Here is a 6000-nt window from a genome sequence, read left to right on the forward strand (position 1 = left end):
CAGAGCATGCTCCTTTATGCCCAGTGGCAATAAAAACATTAATAAAAAAATGTTCACACAGAGCTAATTCACTTGAGGTGCTGCGCCCAGTTGTTTGCACGCTCTGTACCATCTTGATTTCAGCTGTGTCACATAAATAAAGATATGAATTCGGAGACTGTCTATCAATACCAAGGAATGCGCTCCTGGCATATCTGCATTATCCGTACTAGGACTTCCGGGCGTGAATAAAATTCCAAGATAACTCCACCCCAGAATACGAGAAAAATACACGTGCTTCGCTCACCTGCACGCTGCAAGTGCCGCTCAGATAAATATAGTTCAGAGGAAGAGTTTTCCAGGTTTTTAAAGACTGTTATAATAAAAACTACTCGTTAGCACCCAATGACGGCAGTGTGTTCCTAAAGAAAAACCTATTTTGTACTTGTTTTTGTTTTAAATATCGGTAAATTTCGACTACGGTTTCATAAATGCAGAATAGCTAAAATGAATTCCTTTGTAAATTAGTCTTTGTGTGTTGTTTCGTTTTTCTCCATTATTCTGAACAAACGCCCTGGTACTGTAACATATCAGCAAGAGGCATTTCCTAAACAGACTGGCTAGCAGAGGTTGCAGTAATGTCGGTTTTATAATTTTTAAATATATTGAAGGAAAACCATTGGCGTATGCACTATGACATTGTTGCTCATTCCTCTCCCGTCTGTTCAGTTGCCTTACTGTCACTTCAAACCGACTCACCAAAGCGTTGATGTACAGCCAAATAGGCCCCAAACTGTACCCGCCGACAAGTAGTGGTGCTCAACCGCGAGTCCACCCGGTTGAAAGCCACCACCACGAGCACACTGTTTACGGCTGTCCGGTTTGCTGTCGGCCACGGTCATCGGCGCCGAGGCCGCGTTTCCTTGCTGCCTGCCACATGTCGTCGGGAGGACGCCGCGCGACCACAACGCGAGATAACGCTGCTGCTGCTCCTTCTGGCGCGACACGACTCCGCGGCTGACAAAAAAAGCGGAGCGCGCTTCAGGCGCTACCCGTGTCAACCGTACGCTGCCTATCGGACCGCCCTCTCGAGGAGCATCGCCGCGCTCTGCAGCGACTTCGACGGCCAACTGGTTTACGAAAAAAGATATGCACGTGTTACCCAGCCCTGAGCCTACTAGCGGAAATTTTTCAATCGGCCTTTCTAGAGGCGTTCAGCCGACACTGCTTACGCTTTCTTGGCATAAACGAAAAGGTGTCTGCAAGAAGAAGGATAACCGTAATGGCCGTAATATTTAAGGTCGGGCTCATGTTTTTAAACTACTTAAGCTCGCTGTTCAATGAGCTTGTGTTCCCGGAAAAGTTATCGAAGACCAAAAGTTTGGTCCAGAACATCGAAGTCTGAGCAGCCATGCTTTTACTGTGCCCCCGACACACTTATATAATGCAGTTCGAGAGAAAAAGTGCTTCGTCAAGGTATGACCAGTAACGTTTACCAGATATTACAGGACGGAACCAATTTGGCTGGTACAATATATTTTGCCTAGCGCTTGCCATCAATCAACTCATAGATGAAGGCATAAACAGGCGCATAATTGATCGTGTATTTGCCTTGTTTACCTTCCGTATATGTGTGAGGGGGGGGGGGGGAGTTAACGCACTGCAATGCTCGATATTAAAGTATCTGGTGGAAGCCGAACTATTGATTTGAGTAGAAGAGTAGTTAACACTGCCAACTTTAGTGGAGCAGTGACTCTTAATTACTTAAGTTGAGGGCAACGCAGGAGGCTATGGAACGAAAAATGCTTGGGGTAACATTAAGAGATAGGAAGCGTGCAGAGTGGGTCAGAAAAATAACTTAAGTTACTGACATTCTAGTGGAATTCAAGAAAAAGAAACGGGCATGGGCAGGGCATGTAGTGCGAAGAAAGGATAACCGATGGTCGCTTAGGGTAACAAACTGAATTGCAAGAGAAGGGAAGCGTAGCAGGAGGCGGCACAAAGTTAGGTGGGCGGATGAGTTAAGAACTTCGCAGCGGTCAAGGGGATGCAGCCAGCACAAACCGGGTTAATTGGAGAAATATGAGAGAGACTCTCGGTCTGCAGTGGGTATAGTCAGGCTGCTGCTGCCGATGCTGATGAGGATGACTCTGCTTATCCGAACATGGAACACCACGCTTCCTTCTCTTCCGCACTGTTATATGAATATTGTAACAATATTTTACAAATGCTATAAGTATGCTAGCCATCGAGATGCGATGAAACATCATCATCATCATTAGCCTGACTATACCCACTGCAGGGCGAAGGCCTCTCCCATATTTCTCCAATTAACCCGGTTCTGTGCTAACTGCATATACTTGACCCCTGCGAACATCGTATCCTCATCCGCCCACCTAACTTTCTGCCGCCCCTTGCTACGCTTTCCTTCCCTTGAAATCAAGTTTGTTACCATAAGCGATCATCGGTTATCCTTTCTTCGCACTACATGTCTTGCCTATGCCCATTTCTTCTTCTTGATTTACACTAAATGGGCGATGAAACATGGCCATCGTTATATTGAAAAAAAAAACATGTAATTCAATGTCCTTGAGTATTGTTGTGTTACTTCGATTGATGAGATAAAAAGGTGAAGAAACATTTTCTTACAGTATTGACGTCTACGTTAGTACAAAGTTCCTATGCGATGATGCTCGAGGAATAAACTGTCTTCCCAGTTGGCTCAGTGTTATGAAATTGGCGTTCATGAAGACTTTATTCATTTTAAAATTACACAAATGAAATTTATCGAGGCCTCTCATAGAAGGTGGAACATTTCGTATGAACTGAATATGAGCATTCTAAGCACTCACGTGAAGCATCTGCAGTTGTGGAAAATTTATCCCAATGTGCGAATAAAAAGCACAGAATAACAGCTGAACTGTGTGCTCTCAACAACTTTGGCTGCAGGTCCATATCAGTTGGAGTTCAGAGGTTGGAAACCTTTTTTTTTTAATTTCAGATTAATCCTTAAGCTCCATGTAAAACCTAACGAAAAAGAACAGTGCGAGTTTTGGCTAATCATTCGATGTCACGTGTGCAATTCTCCTTCAAAGTTCCGGCTTTCTCCAGTAGGAAGCAGTAGTTAGTGCATGTCATTTGCGCATTCCAAGAACACTGAAGACTCGCCGTCTGGAAAGTGCGCTTAGGGTCAAGTGAAGCGGCAGTTTGTGGGGAATTACGAGGATATTTTTTTCGTAAACTTGAGAACGCATCAAGGTAGGCATAGCAGAGAGACCACTAATGGGCAGATGATGCTTTCCTTGAATATTTTGTATATCATAGAAAAATATAAGAATACCGGTTAGACAAGGCGTAAGCATAAATGTGCTATGCTAGCTAGTGCAATAAGGCGCCGCAAACGATGGGGAAGAGTAATATAAAAACGTGGAATGATGCAGCTCAGAACATCAGTTCTTTGAACAGCTAAAATACCATACAGCCAATTATAGGCAAACTTACAAAGAACAAATTGCTTGCACTTAACAGCAGTCATATGAGCATGTACCTAAGACTTCTTAGCCTGGCGAACACAGACCTTCAGTTTCGGCGATTTCATCGACATGGAACGATGGATGTTTCAGTGAGTTCGCGCAGAATTACTCCTCTCATGAGACATCTTTTGCTGAAGTTGAGTCCTACGTTTCCGACTACATACGCGCGTGCCTTTCGCTCTTCCCTAGCGCGCGGTTTCATTGGAAAGCCCACAGCTCCAGAGCCGCTTGCACTGGGGTCAATGAACTCGCTGTCAAGACAGTGTCCCGCGCTGTTTCATTTCGCGGGTATATCCTGCCCCAGAAGCCGCCTGGTCATATTTCGTGTTATCCTGATTGCGCATACATAATCATTTTTTTTTACGGTAAAATAAAGTCTCTAGCAGCCTGCCACTTTGACTTCGAGCCCGTCGGTCGCGTACTTGACTCCTGCGAACGCCGCCAGGTGTCATATTCACGCTTTCTATACGTCGTTTTTTCAATTTCAAAGCGTTTTCGCATCAAAGTGGAAAGCTGTGGTCAAAGACGCTGGTCTGAAGAGAGAACGCGCCTACAAGGTTGCCTTGCAGATATTAAAACCGCACAAGTTTCTGCCAAAAGCTAAGAGATCGTTGGTTCCCTTAGAGGAAAACGTAGGTCCTATTATACAATTCATTGTATTTATGTTATTTAAAAATACTGCTTTCAACATGCGATTTTAGAAAGGTGAGAAAATAACAAGCATAAAAATAATCGCTGGCAACAAAGCACAGTGAAGACAAAGAACACTGTCAGATCATCACAAAGAAAAACGTGAGCCACTAAACAGAGCGGGTTTCTAAGCATGTTGCCGTCAGTGCTCTAACCAAGCCCACTCCAAGGATGCCATTGGCAGAAGCAACAATCTAAACGACAACTCCGTTCTTGCCATAGAAGTTTAAGGTGACAGGTAAATAAAGTCCTTTTGGCTGAACCCTTCCCGAAGTAATCATGTCATGCAACCAAATATATTATTCGGAAGAAGGCTAGTTCACGAATTATTGATCGAACCATCGCTGAAGAAACAGCAGTGGCATCTGCCTCTGCCACCTTCTCTCACAGGGGTGGCCCATTAGCAGGCAGTGCACGCCTCTTGTGGCCGATGACGGAATAATTCCACGGGCCGCTACGGAAAAACTGCTCGCTCATTTCTCAAATTCTGATTTGGCCGTGCCTTTAACTTTTCATTTGCAACAAGCATTACATATTAACAAATCATTAAGCATCCGATAACTTGTTCCTCAAATAGAGGTCACTATGAAAGCAAGGGATATGCATCAATAACTCTACTACCTTTGCATTTATTAGAACTTAAACTGAATATTGTGCACTCGTCGTAAAGCGGTTACGAATATTTTCAATAGTAGTATCAAATTGTGAGTCTGTAAAGAATTTTACTTTATCAGTTTATATCCCCTGGCAATGGCAAACCATTTCTCCTGCGGGCAAAGTGACAAAGGCAGGCTCTAAAAAAAAGCATACATTGCAATAAATAAAGCGCAGCATAAAAACTACTAGTAAAGCAAGCCAAATAGACATTTTAACACGCTAAAACTGGTCTGTAAATGGAGCAAAGAGAAATTTGTGTTCTCCGTGGAGTAACAATGCCGAAACTTGAACAGATGGGAGCAGTGAGCCATGTATCACTCGAATAGCTGCGAACGAACGTAAGCCTGGCAACATCATGTTTTAAGTGAGAAACGTATGTCATTTATCGCATACTTATATTTTCGCCGCAAGATATTGCGTATTATGGATTTTCGAAGTGTCACGCCTCACAAAGCGATGATGCAGTGCGCGGGGAAATATAAAGTAATGTCCCTGTAACAGTGCCGGAAAAATATAGCATCGTTGAGACTGGGGTAATAGGGAGAAAATAACATATTCCTTCCTTCAAATGGTCTCATTGAGCCTTTTGGGAAAATTTACCTGCCATGCAGCGTGTAGCTCAACGCACATTCGTCTCCTGCGCTCTTCTAAGAGCTTACCTCTGGGGGTTTTGTCGGTGGTCTCCGGTGCTGGTAGAACCCCGGCTTGGGCCACGTGCACGTCTCGCCGCGCTTTTATAGGAGCCTGCCCGGCTGGCCCACGCCGGCGCGACTGAGCGCGGGGGATTAGTTGCCACGGGAGCTCCGGCTTACGTCAGCTTCGCCTAGGGAGGGGGCGTGCCCCCGCCGCTTTCCCTAGGCACTCCCTAGGCACTCTGACAACAGCAGCGCCACTTAATACCCGCCGGGGCATGGTGCTGCACGTGGTCCGAAATTTGGCATCCGGGATGTCCCAAAAGAGAGTAAGTGGAACCAGTTAACTTTTGTACTGCTAAAGATTATGTGAAGCCGAAAAAATTAGTCATAAGAAATGCGTGCGACTTTACACGTGTAGTTTCTTGAGATAAATCACGTTATTCCCAATAGTTAACAAACTTAATTCTCAGCAATTTGTTGTTATGTGCTGCACACAGCTGATTTTT

At 44.6% G+C, this 6000-nt stretch overlaps 1 protein-coding gene across 5 annotated transcripts in view; it reads right to left on the reverse strand.

Moving 5' to 3' along the window:
• The window catches only part of LOC146174287 (bombyxin B-1 homolog), a 40603-nt gene extending 34982 nt beyond the window's left edge, over positions 1-5621 (reverse strand). Inside the window, exon 1 of one of the 5 annotated variants that reach the window (XM_084584971.1) lies at positions 5519-5616. The gene's annotated coding sequence lies outside the window, so the exon portion shown is untranslated. Of the gene's footprint in view, positions 1-738; positions 990-5518 lie in introns of those variants that run through there. The other 4 variants (XM_084584973.1, XM_084584968.1, XM_084584969.1 and 1 more) reach the window with 4 other exon arrangements.
• Positions 5622-6000: the final 379 nt, after the last annotated feature.

This window comes from Amblyomma maculatum, chromosome 11 (assembly GCF_055883805.1).
Source record: "Amblyomma maculatum isolate TAMU_Amacu chromosome 11, ASM5588380v1, whole genome shotgun sequence".
Taxonomy (NCBI): domain Eukaryota; kingdom Metazoa; phylum Arthropoda; class Arachnida; order Ixodida; family Ixodidae; genus Amblyomma; species Amblyomma maculatum.